The sequence below is a fragment of the Myotis yumanensis genome, unplaced genomic scaffold (genome assembly GCF_028538775.1).
Source record: "Myotis yumanensis isolate MYYU_CA2020_CCGP unplaced genomic scaffold, mMyoYum1.0.hap1 SCAF_3, whole genome shotgun sequence".
Classification (NCBI taxonomy): Eukaryota; Metazoa; Chordata; class Mammalia; order Chiroptera; family Vespertilionidae; genus Myotis; species Myotis yumanensis.
Window position 1 is genome coordinate 19,920,900 of NW_027223754.1, and position 22,549 is coordinate 19,943,448.

Genomic DNA, 22,549 nt, shown 5'->3' on the forward strand with positions numbered 1-22,549 from the left:
TCTTTGCTAAAAGCAATAGTGAAACCACAAGTATCAGGTAAAGCATAAAGAAGGCAAAATAGTTATTCTTTTTGCTGGTTTGAAAATTACCCAGGCTATTCTGATTTTATATATATATATGTATTAGAGCCCTGGTGCATGGATTCATGCACTAGTGGAGTCCCTCAGCCTGGATTGCACCCTCTCAAAATCTGGGACCCCTCAGGGGATGTTGGATAGCCAGTTTGGCCTGATCCCCACAGGCCCGATCCAGACAGGAGGGAGCCCAATCCTGTGCATTGAGCATCTGCCCCTGGTGGTCAGTGCACATCATAGCAACTGGTTGACCTGTTGTTTGGTCGACTGGTTGCTTAGGCTTTTATATGTATACTAGAGGCCCGATGCATGAAGATTCATGCAAGAATAGGACTTCCTTCCCCTAGCTGCTGTCACCGGCTTCCCTCCGGCACCCAGGACCCGGGACCCGGGCCTTCTCTCTGGCCGCCGCCTTTGCTCCACTGGAGCTGCCTTCCGCCTTCACTCTGGCCCACCCTCCTGTAGCTCTCTTCACCCCCAGCACCTCCCCAGCTGCTCTGCGCCTGTGCGCACACACTGCCCAAAGGCCCAGAGTGGCCAGGGCAGGGTGGAATGCCTGCGTTGTCACCATGGTGAAGACACAGGCATCCCAGCCTGGCCGCCGCCATCTTTGTCGTATCAATTTGCATATTCCCTCCTTATTGGCTGTGGGTGCCGCCATCTTTGTTGGGGAGTGATGGTTAATTTGCATATTCCATCTTTATTAGATAGGATAGATATTTTTAAAGACAGATTACAGTCATCTGGGAATTTGTTGTTCTCCTTACTGCTCTAAATTAGGAAATATTTGGCATGGATTCTATACTAGTTTTTCCTCAAATGTTGTTGATGGCAATAAGGGAGTGGAAAGTGCTTTGTAAATTATGAATTGTTTCACACATTCATCTCAGTCCTTGAAATAACACTATGAGGTAGGAAACACCATTCCTGTTCTGTGTATAAGAAAACCGAGGTTCAGAAAGAATAAGTTATTTGCTCAAGGTCATAGAGTTAATATCCAAGTGGCAGGATTGTGACTCCAACCAAGGTCGGCCAACTACACACTCCTGGTTCTTTTAAAAACTCCCACTTCTTCAAAATCACTCTGATTTATTCTGAGTTCACTTATCCCCTCAATGCCCCAGCTCAATCCGGAAAGCTATTAGAAATGACTTCTTCTCTAAATCGTGTCCCATTGAGACAGGAATGGTTAAAGAACACCCTGCCTCAAATGGGATTTTCTCATGGGTGCTGTCAGATTTGCTTAGCATATTGAAACTATTTGCATGGCAGTTTTGGAGAGTGGGGTTTTTGTAGGGAAGATGGCATGTCAGAATTAGGAGGAAGAGTTTGATGAGCATCTACCTTTGAGGTATTTTTCAGGTTCCAAGTCTGATAAGGCTAACCCTTGGGACCCTAATAAATTCCCACAAAGCTGGAACCATACTACATTCTTGCCTGGACAGCAGCTAATGCATTGTGTATGCTCAGTAAAAGACAGGGATAAAAGAAAATGTCATATAGACTCTGGTAAGTGTATAAATAGCTCTCCTATTTTGGAAGACACGACTTGCCCTGCAGCATTTACCTAACTTTGCATTAACAAGCTGAGGCAGAAATTAGTGTGTCCAACTTAGAGTTGACCAAATAGCCTTGGAGACATTATTTTCTAAGTTTGGTTTTCTTGTAATCTAAAGGAAACACATCACTTCTACTATCTCTCCTTTGAAGAGATTATATGTTAAACCCAGGATCAGGCAGCAAATCAAGGATTCTTCATCTTCACCAGGTTCTGATATTTGCCAGAGTAGTAAAACTGGGACCAAATTACAACTGTCTAGAAAGCAAAAACAGGAGAATTTAAGGGGAAAACATGTAAAAGAAAGAGAGGGGAAGATTGTTTAGGAATACACTAGCTGCTGGTGGTGGTGCTGGTGTGTGTGTGTGTGTGTGTGTGTGTGTGTGTGTGTGTGTAGGTGGGGAGAGGAGGGAAATCACCTCACTCTTGCTTCATTGATGATATCTGTTCCCAAATGAAAGAAAAACAAGTGGTCACCCAGCACCATAAACAAGTACACCTTCCTCTGATGCATAAACTTGGAGAAAGGAGGAAAATGAAGGTCAGGGAAAACAGACAAACACCAAGACAATGAAAGTTTGCGTACTCCTGCTCTACAGTAGGTGGAGACACTGTACCTTTAACATGCTTAATGAATAATTTCTTCATTATTTCATTATCATATGCTTTTCTCCCTCATAGCATAATTCTTTTGGTAGTTATAGACTTGCCATCATTCTCAGCACGTATACAGGGTTAGTTATTGAATGACTTTTTTTTTAATATTTCAAAAGAAAACCGATTTTAAAAAGCAGAGGGATGTTCTAAGAGCTACATCTTGAAATAATTAATGATAACAGCAAACTACTTCTACCACATTTTTTCATATTTATTAGTTGTGTTGAGTTCTTCTACTTAAATTCTAATGACACATGAGCAACTTGAAAGGATTTCTCTTTTCTTTATTTAAAGAAATGAAGAAATCCTTCTGTCTTTATTACCTAAAAGAAAATAATGTCCACACCTAATTGATGACTTGAACCACTATATTTTGAGTGTGTGGAATGGGTGCATGTCGGCACACACACACACACACACACACACACACAAACACACAGACCCATTAAGAGCAATCACCTTGGCCTAATTCTAGAACATAATTTCCTTCTATTTCTACAACTTTGGCATGTGGACCTCCCATTTCTCACTCTTTTCTATCCTTTCCTGTCTTTCAGATGTGTCTAGACTGTTAGAATTGATTTTATACATTTTCTTCTGGGAAAACATGAGCGCTGTGACTGAGCTTTAAAATCATCTCCATCTGCCTTCCAATTGTCTGGATGAAATAGCCCTGCCAGGTTACCATGGTTGGGTGATATTTTAATCCCCATAACCTTGTGGGCTTTTTTCTTTAAGACTTGGGAAAGTCTGGATAGTAATAAAAATAAGTAAGTTGACATTAACACTCAACACATACTCTTTGTTAAACACTTGGTTACAATATTTGTCATAGCTTTTGACTTTTGTCTTAAAAAGTTCAATCCATCTCTTAAAAATATTGAAATGTTAGCTCTGTTTGCCCAAGGAATGACTATCTCTATTAGTATTAATAGTAGGATGAAAGGAATCTCTTACATTTACTAATGATCTTTCACTGTTTCCCATTTTTGGATCTTCATTATTGTTTATTTTTTCATTTAGTAAGAAAAATGTTGCTTATGTAAGATATAGTTTAACTCTGAAGAATTTTCCTGGAAATATGATTTCTATGAAAAATCTCTTCCATTTAATAAACTTGAATAAACTTTACCAGATTTTAGCCTCAGAATAGGAGCTACATGGATCTCTCTCTCTCTCTCTCTCTCTCTCGCTCGCTCCCTCCCTCTCCTACCTCCTTATCAAATTACTAGAGGCCTGGTGCACAAAAATTTGTGCACTTGGGTAGGTCCCTCAGCCGGGCCTATGCTCTCTTGCAGTCTGGGACCCCTCAAGAGGATGTCCACCTGCTGGCTTAGGCCCTCTCCCTGGGGGATCAGGCCCAAGCTGGCAGTTAGATATCCCTCTGGCAGCCCAACACCCTCGGGGGATGTCCACTTGCCAGCGGGTAGCAGGCCTAAGCTGCAGTTGGGCATCCTTAGAGCTGCTGAGGAGACGGGAGAAGCTCCCACCACCACTGCTGTACTGGCAGCCTTCAGCCTGGCTTGTGGCTGAGCAGAGCTCCCTCTGTGGGAGCGCACTGACCACCAGAGGGCAGCTCCTGCATTGAGCATCTGCCCCCTGGTGGTCAGTGTGTGTCATAGTGACCAGTCATTCCCAGTCTTTCTGCTGTTAGGGTCAGTTTGCATATTACCCTTTTATTGTATAGGATAGATGCCTGGTGCATGGGTGGGGGCTGGCTGGTTTGCCCTGAAGGGTGTCCCAGATCAGGGTGGGGGTCCCGCTTGGGTGCTTGGCCAGCCTGGGTGAGGGGCTGATGGGTGTTTGCAGGCTGGTCACACCCCCTTCAGGGTGGGGGTCCCCACTGGGGTGCCTGGCCAGCCTGGGTGAGGGGCTGATGGCTGTTTTCAGGCTGGTCAAGCCCCCCGGCGACGGAAGCTCCCAGCCTCTCCTTTTTTTTTTATTTTTTATTCTGGGATTTATTTACCTTCTATAATTGAAACTTTGTAGCCTTGAGAGGAGCTCAGAGCTTGCCAGGGTGGGCAGGAGGGAAACCTCCTGCTCACTCCAGCTCCGTGGCCATGGCCAGCTGAAAGCAGGTATCTGGGGTTTATTTACCTTCTATAATTGAAACTTTGTTGCCTTGAGAGGAGGCAGCAGCCAGCCGGGAAGCTTGGCTTCCTCCATCATTGGGGCAACCAAGCCTCCTGCTTGCTCCAGCTCCATGGCTGCCGGCCACCATCTTGATTGGGTTAATTTGCATATAGTCACTCTGATTGGCTGGTGGGCATAGCTTAAGGCATAGCAAAGGTACGGTCAATTTGCATGTTTGTCTTTTATTAGTGTAGATTTGTCTGATCCATTTCTTACTTTACTTTTTCATTGAATAACCCACCTGCCAGAGTGAACTATGGAGTCTTTTCTAGACGAAATATAAAAACATTAGTCATGAGGATCTCATGGCTCTCTTTCACCAGTCTGATCAACAGGACTGTCAGCTCATTCTCCTTCTTTTCTAGCTTCCCATGAGGACCAAAGACTGACAGAATGTCAGCAGAAGGAATTTAGTGTGGACCATTGTGATGTATTCCTCCTCTGTACTCTTGCTACTATTGATGCCATCACTGTCACAGTTTCTAGGCAGCGCTGCAGTTGTTAAAGCGTTTACTATTACCTTGGGTAAGACAGCAGGCATCTAGACTGAACTATGGGAACAATGCAGTTAACATCTGAGTAGTGTCAATTTCTTCAACTTTCAGAGTTACTGATAAGGCTATTTGGGATTGCTAAGTTTGAAAGATATAGAGTAATAGCTTTAAATATGGTTTCTTTAAGATTTAAATAAAAATATGGCATAATAATTCATAAGAGAGCTTTTAAAGTAAATATCATCAGTGGTGAGCTGGAGCTGGTCCATACCCGACAATGAGCTGACTATTACATTTTTAGAAATTTTGCGAGCAGGCTGTAAAATACAGACATTATTAAAATTAAATTATAGAAACTTAACTTGAAATAAATTATATTAAAAACAATGGTAATGAAAATTCACACTCATTACTTTCTAATTATTTTTACCACATTTTATGATTAGCTATGCTTTCCATGTTGTTAATTATGGTGGGAATGCTATATAACTTTGTTCTATGGCTCATCTCTTCTCAACACTGCATTCAATAAAGTCACATTGGTAACTTGAAATTGGCTGTTTTAGGTCTATTTACACCACAGAAATTGGCAAATGTTAACAAATTAGGGCTTTTGCTTCAAAGAGTTAATTGTTCAATATTTACCAGCACACTGCTGGGTACAGTTATTTCTATTGTTATAGACAAGAAAATAGAGCCTCAGAAGGTGAGTTAATCTTTTTTTAAAAACTTTTTTATTGTTGAAAGTATTACAGATGTCCTCTTTTTTCTCCCACTGACCCCTTATAGCCTTCCCCTGCCCCCCACCACAGGCCTCCACCACCCTATTGTCTGTGTCCAAGGTGAATTAATCTTTAAGGTCTTCTAGGTTCTGCCATCACTGGCCACAGAACACTAAAGCAGGACGGACATTTGGATTACTAAGTTAGCTGTTAGGCATTAGTGGGAAACAGGAATCACTCCCTTCTCATCGAAACCTCTCAAAATGTCATCTCCACTTCTTACCAGCTTCCTTCCACTTCATTCCCCACCCAGTGAGTAGATTTTGGCATCTTCTACTCACAAGTTTCACACTCCACCAAAGTGCCACAATGTCTCTAGGTACATCACACCTAGAAATTCACAAATTAACTTCCACTCGTGTGACTCAGAAGAGCCTCAGAAATGATGAGAAATTTTGCTACATGGCAGCTTGTGTGGGTACGAAAGGGTATGGTGAAATAAAGGGGAAATAGAGCAAAACAGAAAACATCTTTGTTAAGCCTGGGGACCTGCAAGTACCCTTTTGCTCCCATTAAACCTCTCCATCCTGCTCCTGCCCCCTCCTCAGGCCTACTGCACTATTGTCTGTGTTCAAGGGCTATGCATATATGCATATAAATTCTTTGGTTAATCTCTTTCTGACCTCCCTCTCTTCCCTCTGAGATTGGTTAGTCCGTTGCATGCTTCCATGTCTCTGATCTATTTGTTTGTCAGTTTATTCTGTTCATTAGATTCCACATATAAGTGAGATTATGTGATACTTGTCTTTCTGACTAGGTTATTTCACTTAGCATAATACTCTCCAGGTCCCTCCATCCTGTCTCAAAGGGTAAAAGATCCTTCTTCTTCTTCTTCTCCTCCTCCTCCTCCTTCCTCCTCCTCCTCCTCCTCCTCCTCCTCCTCCTCCTCCTCCTCCTCCTCCTCCCCTTCTTCTTCTTCTTCTTCTTCTTCTTCTTCTTCTTCTTCTTTTTTTTTTTTTTTACAGCTGGAGGGTATTCCATTGCATAAATGTACCACATCATTCTTATCTACTCATCTACTGATGGGCTCTTGAGCTGTTTCCAGATCTTAGCTATTGCAAATAACACTGCTATGAATATAGGAGTGCATATATTCTATCTGATTGGTGTTTCAGGATTTTTAGGATATGTTTCTAGAAGTGGGATCACTGGGTCAAATGGCAGTTCCATTTTTAATTTTTTGAGGAAACTCCATATTGTTTTCCATAGTGGCTGTACCAGTCTGCATTCCCACCAGCAATGTACTAGGGTTCCCTTTTCTCCACATCCTAACCAGCACTTGTCATTTGTTGATTTGTTAATGGTAGCCATTCTGGCAGGTGTGAGGTGATACCTCATTATTGTTTTAACTTGCATCTCTCTGATGATTTGAGCATTTTTTTCATATGTCTGTCTCTTTGCCATCTGTATGTCCTCTTTGGAGAAGTGTATATTTAGAACCTTTGGCCATTTTTAAATAAGATTATTTGTCTTCCTTTTGTTAAGTTCTTCATGTATTTTGGAAATTAACCCCTTATCAGATGTATTATTGGAAAATATTTCCTCCCATACAATGGGTACCTCTTTATTCTTATTTAGCATGGATCCCGGCTTTGATATTTTTATTTAGTAACAACAACACCTAAAGGCATCCTTCAAAAAGACATTGAAGAAACTTGCTGAGAATCCTGTAAAAGAATTCCTTATATTTAAAAAAAAAGATTTTGTGTAATTTTACATTTGAATTAGACACTGCCTTTTTAATTTTAATTTTTTAAAAGTTAAAGTATATTTGGCATACAATAATATATTATTTTCAGGTAAATTTTGGTTTGTCATTGATACATTAAAGCATGGGGGATAATTTATCTAGGATTGAACAAGTAACTAGATTGATGTGAAACTTGGGATTGATTTTAAGTGTAAGCTCTGGTGACAGTATTTAGTGAACAATCACTCTATGTCAAACATGTGTTAGAGCAAGGTACCTTTTTTTATATACACTATCTTATTTGGGTCCCTCAAGATAACTATTGTTGCTCATATTTTATAGACAAGGACACTGGGGCATAAAATAATTAGAAATTTTATCCAAAATCCTGTAGCAACTTAATGTTATGGTCATTGAAAAGCCCAGCTCTGCCTGACCTTGGAATAGATACTTTGAACCATATACTTCAAATTAATAGGTCCGAACCTAAATGACATGTTCTGTTCTACACTTACTTCCATTAGTGAGAAAATGCACAAAAACATAGCCTGCCATAAAGAATGTTTAGCATGTACCTGTCATTCTAGTAAAGTGCTTTTAGACATTTGTTCCCTAGTGAGGGATTTGGGAATACAGTACCATAAGAAAAAGCAGCAGGGTAAATATAAAATGACCCCAGTTCTTTGCTGTCAAGCTCTAACGTTCAGTCACCAGTAGCTCTGGGTCATGGGAAAGTGACCTATAAATAGAAAGTCTCAGAACTTCATTCAATTGGGTGAAGTTTAAAATGCAAACACCAGTGTGCCTCTGTATGAAATTTAGTGTTTTGTGGTTTGGTTTGGTTTTTTTCTACTCCATGGATCCTTGTATCCCAAGAGAACTCCTCAGGCAGGTTTTTGTGGAAATACAAAACAAATACTTTGAGTGTGGATTAAAAAACTCTTACACTTTAACTCATGGGACCCAAATGTGTTGGTTGCTATAACAGAACTTTAAAGACAAGCACAAACACAAATCAGAGGAGACTATAGACCCAGATCTGTATTTACTGTAGGGTCTTCAGCTCCAAGTTACCTTGAAAAAGAGTCTTCATAATTCTAAATCTTGGCCTTTCTCTGAAAGAAGGTTCATTATGCTATTCCAAGTAGCTCTCTTGGAAGTGAGGAGGGCTGTCATTGGGGAATGGTGGGTCTGTAGGTAAGGGATCAGGCAATTTCTCACCCTCAGTAAAGTTGATAAGCCTGCATCAGTTCCTATGTATTTTAAGGTGTTACTTTGATTTCAGAATCTTCTAACGGGGAATCAGACCCCCCACCTCCTGCAAACATTGCTTATTTTTTCTACTATGAATCAATGACACATAGTGGTATTCTGTGTTTTATTGCTGTGAAACTACTTACTCCAAAACTTTGCAGCTTAAAGCAATCATTTAATTTTTCTCACAATTTGTGAGTCAGGAATCCCAGAGAGGCTCAATAGGGTAACTTTCACTTGGGGTCTCTCATGCAATTGCCATTAGATGTTGGTTGGGTCTGGCCTCATCTGACGTCTTGGCTGGGTTGGACCTATAAGATGGCTCAGCTGCATGGCTAGCAGTCCACACTGGCTGTTGGCTGGGTGCTCAGTAGGGACTGTTGACCAAAGCACTTACATGTAACATGTATAGCACAACATTCTCAGTATAGTCAGGCATCTCACTTGATTCCTGGCTTCCCCCAGAGTCTGAGAATCAGGTGGATACTGCCTGGCCTTTTCTCACCCAGCCTCAGAAGTCATGTGGCATTACTAGTGCATTCTATTGGTCAAAGAAGTCACAAATCTCCTCAGGTTCAAGCAAAAGACATAGATTCTTCTTGACTGGAGGTGTGTCAAAGGATTTGGGATACTATGAAAATGAATTTATAGAAACAATAGCTACACCAGACTGCTCCAGAGACTGTGCTTATAACTGCTACATTATACTGTTAACAAGTTTTCTTTTTATAAGTGATGAAATTGTGATGGGTAATCATGAAGGGTTTATTTTCACATATGAACAGGAAGGTCAAGTACAACCAATACATGACTTTTTGGTTAATTTGGTCACAGAGCATGACCTTTTAAATTATTTTGTATCTTATTAATTTTTTTATCTTATTATTTTTATTTCTTATACTATATTTTTGTTTATTAATTTGCTCTCTTTTTGAATATTTACATTTAAGTTTTAAACATTTTCTTCTAGCATATTTATTTAAGAATAAAAATTTATTTCTAATATATGCTTCCTGAATTTCAAAAGATCATGTATATATTTTTATTTTTGCTGTCATATAGTACTAAATATTTTATAATTTTCTGAAGTAATGAGCGTTCCTAATGGAATTTTGATGAAATCTAATGTCTCTAGTTTTCATTTGATGGGTTGTGCTTTTGGTGTCAAGTCTAAGAACTTTTTCTTACTCTTAATCCCAATAATTTTCTCTTATTTTTAAATTAATTTTATAACTTTGTATTTTACATTTAAGTTTGTGATAGATTTTGAGTTACTTCTGCATAAATTAGGTTTTGTATAATATTGAGACTTAGGTTGAGGTTCATTTCTATTTAACTAATAGATGTTCAGTGCTCTATTAACATTTGTTAAAGGTTATCTTTTTTCCATAAATTGCTTTTGCATCTTTTTCAAAACTTCCATTTGGCTTATTTGTATGGGATTATTCTTGGGTTTAATTAATTTATGTGTCTATGCCTCTCCCAATAACATACAGTCTTGATCACTGTAGCTATCTATACTAATAAAAGGGTAATATGCTAATTAGACCAGAAGACCTTCCGGGAGACCTTCTGGATGTCCTTCCAGACAAAGCCATGGTGGCAGGGCCGAGGCAGCTGAGGTGGTTAGGGGCGATCAGACCAGGAGGGGAGGGCAGTTGGGGGTGATCAGGCTTGTGGGAGGGGGGCCAGTTTGGGGCGAGCAGGCCAGCAGGGGAGGACAGTTGGGGGCAAGCAGGCCAGCAGTGAGGGGAAGTTGGGAGCGATCAGGCTGGCAGGAGGGAGTAGTTGGAGAGCATGCTGGCAGGGGGTGACAGTTGAGGGCGAGCAGGCCAGCAGGGGGGTCAGTTGGGGGTGAGAAGGCCAGTGGGGGTGGCAGTTGGGGGCGAGCAGGCTGGCATATATATATATGCCTAAGTGACCAGATGACTGGCTGGTAGCTATGATGTGCAATGACCACCTGACCACCAGGGGGCAGATGCTCAATGCAGGAGCTGCTGAGTGACAGCAACTTTGCAGAGCGCCCTCTTGTAATCTGGGACCCCTCGGGGGATGCCGGAGAGCTGGTTTCAGCCCAATCCCTGCCTGCCAGGCCGAGGGACCCCACTTGCCAGAGGGACCCCATTCACTCTGTAGATGCCCCTCGAACCCCAGCTTTGCCCCAGGTGCGGCGAGAGAGAGAGAGAGAGAGAGAGACCTCACAAGTTTGGCTTCAGGGCATGTCCGGTCCATCTTGCCCAGTCCCGCCCTGCTGGCTACCTTCTAATTTCCTTTCAATGTGCAGGAATCCGTACACCGGGCCTCTAGTGTAATATAATGTCCTAAAAATGGATAGGCTCCTTCCTCAGACTTTATTTTTCACTTTTTTGTTGTTTTGTTTGGTCAACAGGATTGGCATTTCTCACACCTGAGCAGAAGATTTTATTATGCTTATGTGATTTGACTATGTCTCTCTCACTGCTACCCTCCACTAAAAGAAGCCATTCCAAGATTATGGGTTCTCCTTCATTCTGGGTTCTTGGGAGGGTAAACTCGAGGGGCCCAGTTAAAACCAGCCCAGCTCAGTAATGACCAGCAGAGCTGAAGTCAAACACAGTTCTCATTACAAGGTTAGTGAGCAAGAAATAAATGCCTTTTCCCCCCTGTAAGTTACTGCTATGTCAGGGTTATTTGTTATGATAGGATGACTATTCAATCAATAATATAATCTTAGGCCCTTTTTCTTCTCATTCTACACAGTGACCTTGAGCAATCTTATCCATACATTTAACACTAAAACACTGAGGACTCTAAATGTGTACTTCAAACTTTTATCTTTCTTCTGAACTTCAGACTCACATTTCTACCTGCCAACTCTGGCTCAAAGGCATTCCATCTGAAGAAGCTTTTACTCATCCAAAGTTAAAGCTCTTACTCTGTGCTGCAACATCACCTTTTCCATAACTTTATTTATAATATTTACCTCATTGTAATGCAATTACTAATTTATGTACACTTCTTACTGCTAGGCCAGGATCTCCTTGAGAGTAGAGATCTTATCATTTCCAGCCTAGGATTCAGCTTGGGCCACATAATTATGTTCTTTAAATATTTGTTGAAATAATGTGATGGTAAAGTACTATTAGACTCAAAAATAAATATTATCACCATTTTAGAAAAATTTTCATTTTCACACAGAAACCTAAGACAACAAATATGGCTAACAAAAAAGAAAAAAAAAGAATAATAATGTTAAGGCACAACATTTATTTTCTACTTAGGTAGAAAGCAGATTTTTTTCAATTATAGGAGGTAAGGCCCCAACTATTCAATAACAATTTATGAAACCTTACTGATTTTTCCACTTATTGTTTTAATCCCCAATTTTACATTAACTACACAGAATCATTTTTTTAAAGATACATTTTATTAATTTTTTTTTTACAGAAAGGAAGGGAGAAGGATAGAGAGTTAGAAACATTGATCAGCTGCCTCCCGCACACCCCCTACTGGGGATGTGCCCACAAACAAGGTACATGCCCTTGACCGGAATCGAACCTGGGACCCCTCAGTCTGCAGGCCGATGCTCTGTCCACTGAGCCAAACCAGTTAGGGCTCAATTTTGTTTTTAAGAAGGAATGGGAAAAGGAAAGAGGAAAGGAACCTTTTATTGACAATCTACTTCCTTGACTGCATGTTAGGATTTTTCTCTGTCTTGTTTTATTTCTTCAGAACCTTTTAAGATACGTTATTGTAGAGACGGATTGATTTTTAAAGAAGTTAAATTACTTGCCCTAGGCCACTCACCTACTAAAGTGTAGAGCCAGGACTGGAACCTTTGGTGCCTGACTTAACAGCTAGGAGTCTTTTTGTGATTTTACTCTATCATCTCTTTAAGAGTCCCTACTCATGTGTGTACAAGAAGTCATTGTCCTCACTTACACACCCACAGAAGATGAAGGGAGACAGAATACTGTGCTATATAAAACTATCAGCATTCTGGAGAGAAGTCAACTGGAACCCACCAAGGATATCAGGGCTCTTCTTCCTCAATGAGCTGCTCATCGATATGATGCTTCCTCATGTTTTCAGTGCCCAACCTGTGATTTATCACCCCGATATGAATATAGGTTTCAGTGTTTGAAGCGGGAGGAGTCCCCCAGACAGCCAGAGTGAACTTATTCCCAGCCATTCATAGCATGTCCATTCCCGTTTTCTTTCTGGTGTCTAAAGGATTGCTTATAGGCTCACTGTCCTGCTACATTTAATTTGAAAAAACAAATTCACTTTTGAAATCATGGAGACAAAAAAACCAGCAAAGGTAGAACTATCTTTTCACCTTTGGAACTAAAAATTGTGGTTATGGTTTGAAATGCTTTACAATGAAAACACATTATTAGAATAGAAATCATTGTTAAAATAGAAATCTTTCTCGATTTTGAAAATATAGGTTATTTTTATGTACACTTTTTAAAGAGCAACAATCTTCTGAACTACTAGAATATTTTGAGAATACATTTTATAACCTAATTTTTGCATTTTGTTTCTCACCAACTTCTTTTGGTTATGAGCTTTCCAAAAGGGAAAGGCTGCAAAAGTGAAAAGGGAAGTGACCTTTTTGGCACAGAGATGCAGTGGCCAACTCACCTCTAACCATTAGGCTCTAAGTTCGTCTACAGGAGCTGTCCTCTTTTTCCAAACACATCATTACCCTGTGCTTACCCATTTCATTGTTTTGGAAATATACGTTTGTCTAAGAAGAATATTAAAAATATTGGTAACTGACACATTAATTTCATTGATCTAATGAGTGTCCACTTTGTGTCTGTTGGTGTTCTCTCTCTGTGTGTGAGAAGTACTATGAAACATGGAAAATGATAAAGACAAAAACTGGGGACATGAGGAATAGGGTGACTTTTTCAGACACTGTAATCAAAGAAAACTCAAATCAAATTTGAGTCCTGAATTGTGGGAAAATGTTATAGGAAGTTCAAGGAGCAAGTTCTGGAAGCAGAGGGAACAGCAAATGCTCTTGGAACATTTGGGCAAAAGAAAGAAAAACAGTGGTGCTGAAGTGCAACAAACAGGGGAAGAAGCAAAGGCAGACCGTTTAGGGAAATACAGCCCTGCTGAGGATTTTGCATTTTATTCTAATTGTCATGGGAAATCATTGAAGAGTTTAACCTGGGGGGTAATATCATCTGATAAAGCTAAACCATTAAAGTCTAACAACTGAAGATTTAATCTTTGTATTTCACTATTATTTTAAAAGTAAAGGATCAGAAGTAATTATGAAGAGGGTGGCAAAATAATTTTTACTTCTTTTCTTCTGCTCCTCCTTTTCCCTCTAGGGAGCCCATGATTTGGCTTGCTGTTTCTGTGATGGCAAGAATCAGGCCTGTGTGGAGCCCCTCTGGCCTGGTTTTCTTGCATATGTCAGTTGAGTCTGATGCCAGGTGGTGATTGAAATAAACACACAGTATTAGTTCAGTCATTGAAGCATTTCTATCTGACTGGGTTGGTGGTTAACAAGAGAATTTGGTGAATTGTAGAGTTATTCACTAACTGGCAGCTGTGACTAGAATGAAACCAAGACATAGACTGAAAAGGTGACAGCCTCTTGAGAAGGAGTGCCTGGAATAACAGCTCATGAGCTTCCCCTGGAACCTATGTTCCTTGGCAATAACATGTGCTCTCAGCCATGCTGGCAGGGACTGTGTGGCCATCTGTCCTTGAGCAAAGGGTTTCTGTGGTATCCTGCCATTCAGTTAAAGCTGCTCACAGATCCAGTGCACAAGGATGAAATGCTTCAGCATTTCCAACCTCTTTATCTAAAGAAGGAAAGATAGCTTGGTGACCTGTAGACAGAATATTAGGTACCATCCTTCAGAGAGAGTCTGGAAGCAGCAGTCTGGAAAGTTAATGCAGACTTCAAGCTCAGAGAGTGTGATTTGTAGTTGCTACATTTCCTTGGTTATTCTCTAACCCATGAGGCTACTGATAATGTCTGCTTGAGAATATTTGCATAGTCATCTTATCTGAAATGTGATTCGTTTTGTCAGTGCTATGCAATACTAGGAGACTGAGAAATATTATTAATCTATATGTATGAGATATTAAAAATCTAAATCTAAGGGACCAGGCTTTCCTTTTTAATCTCTATGTATGAGTCTGGAATTTCTTATAGTTACCTTAACACTGCAAAGCTATATAAATATGTGAGCCAATATTCTTCCTTGTAAGATAGGAGGAGGAAGACATAATTAGCTAACATCTTTCTGCAGGTATGGAAGCTAATGCATAGAGAGGTTCCGTGAGAGTGTCACAGAAAAGCATTAGATGAGTTTTTAACATGTGAATTAACTCTAGTTCAATAACGTATTTTTTAAATACCTACCATGTATTCAAATGTAGTACATGAGGCCTTGGTTCTTCACCTCATAGAGTATATAGGTTTCTTGGAAAGATATGGTACACAATTAAATTTACTAAAATTTAAACTGAATATGCAATATCAGAGAAGTAAAAATATAGTTCACAGAGAAGCAATATAAGTGGCTCAAATATGAAAAGATCCTAATATCACTCATAACATGAACAATATATGTCAAAACTATACTGAGATACCAATTTCACATACCAGTTTGACATATATTTTATACTTGACAATAGATTATGGGAACCAGAACTCTCAGATGTTTTGGATAGAAATGTAAATTGTTATAATCTCTAGGGGGGCGCAATTTTTAAAACACTATCAAAATAACAAATGGAACATAGAAAGATGTCTTTGGAACAAGCAATTCTACCACTAAGAATTTAGAACTAACAGTATACTTGGCATATGTGGAATGTTATATAACTAAGTTTATACAGTGCACTGTTTATAAGTAGCAAAATATTAGAAACAACCTAAATATCCTTCAATAAGGAATAATTAAGTTATGTAGCATTCCAACAATGAAATACTATGCAACTATATAAAGGAATAAGAAGAGGTTTTTATATTCTGATATAGAAAGACCTCCAATGAGTTGTGAAAAAAAATCTAGGTGCAAACAGGTGCATTGGTGTCCTAATATTTATATAATATGGGATAAAAAGTTCCATGCACAAATGCATCATATTCAGAGAGTTAATCCCTTGTATATTCACAAAATACACCTCAAGCACTATAAAAAGGTGATCAAATTCATTGACCCAGAGGAAGGAAATTGGTATCTGTGTCTAGAGTTTAGGACTGGAGGGATAATTTTCGCAATGGGCTCTTCCTTTTGTATTTTGTATCGTGTGAATGTATAATGTATGGAAAAATAATATTAACGAGGAAACAGAGTCAACCATCAGAAGCGAAAGGTAAGTTCACCATAAGTGAATATGGAATGCCATAAATTGCTCAGGTTTTCCCCCCTATCTAGTTTCTTATTTAGTCTTTATCTGTTATCATTCCATTTCACAAAGAGCAAATTGCCTTGTAAAGATAAGAAACTTTTCCAAAATCACACAGGTAAGGAGTGAAACTTAGATCTGGCTTAATAAATCATTAAGTTAGCACTGTTTGCCTTTCAATTGCCAATTTTTGCTTGTTTCAATAATTTTTTTAAATAATGTACATTGCTAGGATGTGTGAGTCCACTCTATTCTCACAGAACATTTCCATTGTTGTTGTTCTTTTATAGTGTTTTAAGGATTTTAAGGATAAGTTTGAGCCCAGAGAAAGCCTAAAGCACAAGGAAAAGAAAATATGAGGGCACAGTTAGCTTCCCCAAAGTTAGACTTCAGTTTGCCTCTCAGCAGCAGGAACAGCAGGCCATTCTACCTGATGGCTACTGGAACATTATAATAAATCATTCATCCTTGTCTGAGAGGTCACTTTATTACAGAATGCATGAGGTGACAGGTGGCAGTGCAATGCTCAGAAGGGCACCAGGAGAGCTGCTTTTTGGTCTGTGCACCCCGTGGACATTATGTTTATTAAGTTCTATTTTACTTTCAAGGAGAAAATTGTGCCCGGTAATTATGTGTCTCTGACTTGTCAGCTCCTAAGAGATGGTCTGACAGATAGGGTGCCAATTATATTGACAGATCCTGTTCCATGAATTCCACAGTGGCATGGCTTATCCTTGCCCTCTCCCACCTGCTAAGAGCAGATCATTAAAGCAGGTAGAGGCACATCATCAGGAAAGGCACACAGCCAACAAGATAGAGGGGGTCCATTTTCTTTTCATCATAATCCTCCCTCTAACTGAGCAAGTTCCAGGGATGAGACTCGTGTAAAACAAGATGTCTCAGAAGCACAAAGGTGTGAGAGTACAAGGAAAGACTGAGAAAGGGTCCATGCTGGTCTCATTGAAATGAGATTGGCTGTGAGGTAAGCCTCCAATTCTGGTTTGGCCTAGGTGTTGTTATTTGATTTAAAAAAAAAAAAGGCACATTTTTTTTGGTAGGAAGGTTAATTAAAGTCTGGGTTGAAGTATGAAAATGCCACTTGGCAATAGTTTCTACTACTTGGGAGCTGAAGGGTCTGATTCAGGTCTTGTCCCTCATAATTAAAGGCACTCATGATATTAAATTGGCTGGACAACTGTGCCAAAATGAAAATTGCTATGCACTATTATTTTCTTCTTTCAGTAAGCACATATTAAATTTACAGTTAATATCCACTGTCAATTTATACCTGTTAGATGGTGTTAAATTTGTACAGTCTTTCCAAAGAGCTCTAACAATGTTTCAAATATTATTAAATTGTTCATACATATTCAACAATTTAATCTCAAGTTCTCTTTTTAAGGAAATATTTGAATAAATGAGCAAAGATGCATGTAAAGGATGTTCATTTCAGTATTGTTTATAATAGTTAAAAACTGTGAGCCTTTTAAGTGTACAAAAAGTATTGAGTAAATATTCAGCCATTAAAATTATGTCAATCTATCAAATTATGTCTAATTATCAATGTGAAAATGTTTGTGTTTTGATAGAAAAAAAACTGTTTAGAAAACCATATTTATAGTGTGAGCTTAGTTTTTGCATATGTGATATACATAATATATTAAATGTATAAATAATATGAGACTATACATTAAGAAGTGTCCAGTAACACTCTTTGTGTAATAGGCCTAAAAATGCCTTTTTTCTCTTGAACATTCTGCTTGTTCATATTTTCTAATTTGTCCACTATAACCATAGATTACTTGTAAGATGGAAAAAAATCTGCCAAAGGATTTACCACTCAAAGCACTCTATCTGAATTTTAAATTGAAATGACAATAAAAATAGATAACATTATGTTCTCTAACTAAATAAAACTAGTGTGCTTGTAATATACTGACTGAGCACCTCTTGTATTAATTTGTGGCATTGAGCCTGCCTAAGGTAAGAACCCACTAGAAACTTTAGACTGCATTATTTATCCTTTGCTAATATGTTAGCCTTGAATTACATTTTGTCTTTTGTTTATATGAAGACTTATTTATCAATTTATATTCACATTTTTCCTATTTCCACATTGTGAATTAATGACATTGACAACTATGAGTAATATTGATAGTTAATCTAAAAGTGATATTTTTTAATCAAAAGAGATGATCACTGATATATAAGGGCATATGAAGGCTTTAAGCAATTATATTTTCTATCTTCTTCACTCTCTCCCTGTAGCCTCTTACTTAGTATTATTCACCAAATAAATAGAGATGACAATGATAATGCATTCAACTGCACATATATTATTCATTTCCTCACAGATATTTTTAGAGCAGATAATAATGAATAAGGTAGTGAACTTAGGACTACAGGGTATATAAGTCACAGTTCATTACTTTGAAAAGCTTATCTGTAGGTGGGTGATATTTATATATCATCCTATTCTGGGTACTATGGAAGCAGCATAAAGTATGAACACAGGTCTTTGAGAGTTACAGGGGAAAAATTTACACCTAATCAGACTCCATGAAATTTGACTGGATGTTGAAGGACTGGAGGTAAATCTCCAGGTGGAAATTGGGAGGAGATGTTCTGTATAGCAGGTCTGTCACAAGCTATGGAGTGGACATGGGAGATTGAATGCATGTTTGGAGAGCGACCTCCAGTTTGGATTGCCAATAGCATGATTTACAAGTGGTTATTGGAGAAGTAGATTTGGATCAGTATATGGAGATTTTGAATCCTAAGCAAAGAAGCCTACACTCTGTTCAATAGTCCAATAAGATGAGGTGTCTGTAGCATTTGAATAGGTTACTGATATTATTAATTTGTGTATGAGAGAATCAATCTGTAATACCTCATAAGATGACTGGAGGAAGAAGATGTCAATTTTTGAATGTCTTGACTCATCATCAGAAATTTGTCAGTAGCAAATTACTCAAGTTTTTCCATGTTCATAACACTCATTGCTATCTTTTTACATCAACTTGGTATATAGTCAGAATTGCACTGATAAGAGATATATTTACTTGAGGAAGGGAAAACTAGGGAGATCATGAACTTAAGCTTCAACTGGACCCTTTATTTTATTATTTTTTTAATATATATTTGTATTGATTTCAGAGAGGAAGGGAGAGGGGGAGAGAGAGAGAGAAACATCAATAATGAGAGAGAATCATTGATTGGCTGCCTCTTGCATGCTCCCTACTGGGGACTGAGCCCGCAACCTGGGCCTGTGCCCTTGACCAGAATGGAATTCAGGACCCTTTAGTCCTCAGACCGACACTCTATTCACTGAGCCAAACCATCTAGAACAGGACACTTTATTTTTGTCTGATGTACTTTTCTCATTGTTACAGTTGGGTTAGGGCCAAAGAAGTTATTCATATACTGGTTAAGCACTTACACTAGAATCAGAATGTCTGGTTCTGAATTGTATCACTTGCTAGATGTATGACTCAGAACAAATTACATATACTTCCTGTTCCTTAATTTACTTACTTTTAAATAGGAAAAATTATTGAACCTGCTTCATAGGTCTGCTGTGTAGATTAAATTTTAAAATATCTATACAATGCTTAGAATAGTGGTTGCCTCATAGTAAACCTTTAGTGAATGTTGAAGATACTATTTTTTTCTCCTTTATGAAAAAACAAAAACAAAAACAAAAAACAAACAGGATACTATGTTGTGTCTGGATTTGAATTGACCAATTCAATAGTTTGCAGTTCAGTTCACCTTTTCATTGAGAATATATCCCTTTACTCCTGATTTTATAGGGAGGAGTGTGTCAGATTCTCACTTTGCCTTCCCCAATCTTAAGAAATGTTCTTTTGCTATTGTTGGCCACTAGAAACTAAGTTCCTTTGATCCTGAATTTGCTCTTGCCCTCTCCCCGACCCCAGCAGAACCATCAGGCTCCTTCTTATAGTCTGATTTTCAGTATCTTCTTTATTTAGCTTCTGAGATGTTCTTATACCTCAAATGTGTATTTTAAAAGATGTTGATCATATATTTTCCAGCCTTTTACATACTTTATATTAGTTTAATGCTAAATGGAATTTCTTTATACTTGCTCTCTTGCCTTGAAAATGGATAAGCAAAGAAGTTTATATGAAGACAAAAATGTGCCATATAATATTAGAAAACAATTTTGAAACTGTAGCAACACAAATAATCATTGCAACATTTTTGAACTTCTGTAAAAATAGCTCATTTTCCAACAACACTTTACACATCCACATATGTTGTTCAAATATTTTATATGATTCAGGTATTTCATTTCTTCTTTGTGAAACACGTATTGCAAACAGTCTGATTATACATAGGTATTTTTTTTATTAAAGTAGTTATTTTCCCAAACAGTAGAAGAATATATGGGTGTGTACAGAAGCATGGCTCCTTAAATATTTAAACAACACTCAGATAATGTATTTTAATCAAACAGAAGTGATTTCACCCTTTTGACTGTTATATGATGCTGATTAAATATCAATCATATTTAATTGTGTAAAATTCTCTTTGGGGCATCACCCATTTGAATCACATCATAAAATTAATTGTTTAGCCAAAAGCAGTATCCTCATGAGATGTGGGCAAGTGGGCCAGATATCAGCTTGTGCATGGGGACCCAAATTTCCTTCTGCTTTGTGGAGCACTTATCTGGAAATTTTCTAGGTGCTCCTGCCAAGCCTCCTATCATCAGGGCAGCAGTACCTTCCAGTCAAGGTACCATAAACAAGAACTCCTGCTATTGGGGGGGGTGGTCCTTCTTTAATTCTCCACTTACCTGTGGGGTCAACCAGATGTCCAGTGGAGCCCTAGGAATCATGCACACGGGTCACTTCCTGGAGGGCTGCCTGGACAACTCATTATTCTTGCTGCAGTTGCCTAATTTCTTTCTTGGGAGTTTGGGCCACCAGGAAGGTGCTGACGTAGTGATTTGGGGTGACTCAAAATGTTTATATAGACAAAAGTCTCTCAAAAAATGTTTGTGTACATATCCTAGAGGGGTTCTTCCCTAAAGATGTGTTATATCCCCCTTCCTCCCATCTCCAGTCTTTTCTTTGAAAGTAAATACTAGTGGGCAAGTAACCTTTATCACTTATTCTTCATAGGAAAATGATTCCAGTGATTTTCCTAAGAATTAAAAGATCTTAGAAGAAGCACAATAACTTCTGTATTCAGGTCTTTTCCTTTGGAAGTCAACTTTACAGTTACTTCCAGAGGAACTAAATGGGCCTCACTTTCCCAATAAGTGAGTTAAGGCCATACCTTCTATGCCCACTGTTGCTATGACAACCCTGAGGCAACCCTGAGAGGCGGAGCCCAGCTCCCGAAGCTCACTGGTGGTTCACAAGCCATAAGGCCATGTCTCAGAATCTCCTTGGAGTCAGGTGCTGAGCCATTGCAGCTTGATGAAAAGTGGTGGTAAAAGCTCCATGGAAATCTATGCCTTCCTCTCTTTCTTGTAGTCCAAATGCCAAAATGCGGCAAGCAAGAGGCCATTTTTGCTGATTTCTGGCCCATTCAGAAGCACTGGAAATTTCCCAAGAAGTCGTTATAGGGAAATTTACAGTTCCGCTCTGCTGATGAAGTAGGTTTAAATGAGCATCAAATGCATTATTGGTTTGTGCGATTTTTCTTTCTTTGTTGGGGCAGTAAACAGATTATGAAGGAGGCTCTGAAAAGCCATCAACATTTGTCCATAATGGTATATCAATGTCCTGGAAGCAAAACATTGTGGGGGAAAGCCTCTCACTTTCAAACATTTTATTTGCTTTCCCTAGACTATTCCTTTCTGAGACTGAAAAGCAAATAGAAAAGCATAGTGATTTTAGCTTAATAGCAGTAGATACAAATCAATTCTTACCCAGTTTTCTTTATTATGAGTGGGATCTTTGTAGATATTAATTCACTATTTACAATTCTATGTAAATAGAGAATAATGATAGAAACATGCATTTAATAATCTATTTTTGTGAAAGAAAGCAGTGTCTGCAATGGTATTATTACTGAATCACCCAGCAGGTCTCTGTGGAAATGACCGAGAAGAATTCAGGTACATGGAGGCATGTTATCTTATACCCTATGGAACAGGAAGAAGTCTGAAGAAGGGTCAAGGGATTCAAGAAAGCCCATCCTCCATATTTTACAAGATGTAAATAAGGAATTGAATCTGATTCACAGCGTTTTTTTCTACCCCTCTGCTCACCCCACTCTGTGTTCTACACACAAGGGCTAGAGACAGTGGCAGCAAGTCTGAACAACTCACCAGCTGCCTTGCAGACAGTGGGGCTAGTTTCTCCTGGAGCAAATTACCAAAGTCGTCTTAGTGCAGAAAGAAATCTGAATGGTAAACTGCAGAAAGGAAAGAAAGTGGAGAAAGAGGAAAAGAGGGAAAGGGAAGAGGAATGGGAGGGATCTGTTTATTCTGTCTCTGGCAATTAATTCCGAATTTTTGGTTAAAGTCTATGGACACAGTGCTGCTACCACAACTTAATAG